Raw genomic sequence first — 831 nt, forward strand, 5'->3', positions numbered from 1 at the left:
ACAGGACTGATGCTAAAGCTGAAACTCCAGTACTTTGGCCACCTCATGCAAAGAATTGACTCATTGGAAAAGACTCTGATGCCGGGAGGGATTGGGGGCAGGAGGAGAAGGGGACAACAGAGGATGAGATGGCTGGGTGGCAGCACCGACATAATAGACGTGAGTTTGAGTGAACTCCGGGAGTTGGTGATGGACAGGGATGCCTGGCGTGCTGCAATTTATGGGGTTGCAAAGAGTCGGACACGCCTGAGTGACTGAACTGAACTGATGCCTATTTACCATCATTTATCTTGTCTAAATCTAAGTTCTTGACCAGGGCTCTGAAACATTTGCTTTTGACTGGCCTGCTAAACTTTGATGGAGTGTCCTTCCTGATCCCCATGATACATGGCATCCCATGCAACAGGACATGGGTACATGGGTACATTGCTCATATATGACTAAGACTCAATTTTTAAAATACTTACCACACAACTCCAAAATTTCAGATTACAAAATATGTGGAGAGGTTATTTTAGATAGACATTCCAAAACATAATTATTCTTATAGAGCTTACCTAGAAGCTCTTGCATCATTTGCATTGATTTAGTATCATCATAGTGCTTCTCAGGTGGTGCTAGTGGTGCTACATGTAAAAAAGAAAACTACAGGCCAATATCACTGATGAACATAGATGCAAAAATCCTTAACAAAATTCTAGCAATCAGAATCCAACAACACATTAAAAAGATCATACACCATGACCAAGTGGGCTTTATCCCAGGGATGCAAGGATTCTTCAATATCCGCAAATCAATCAATGTAATACACCACATTAACAAATTGGAAAA

The sequence above is a fragment of the Bison bison genome, unplaced genomic scaffold, assembly GCF_000754665.1.
Source record: "Bison bison bison isolate TAMUID 2011002044 unplaced genomic scaffold, Bison_UMD1.0 scf7180017864240, whole genome shotgun sequence".
NCBI lineage: Eukaryota > Metazoa > Chordata > Mammalia > Artiodactyla > Bovidae > Bison > Bison bison.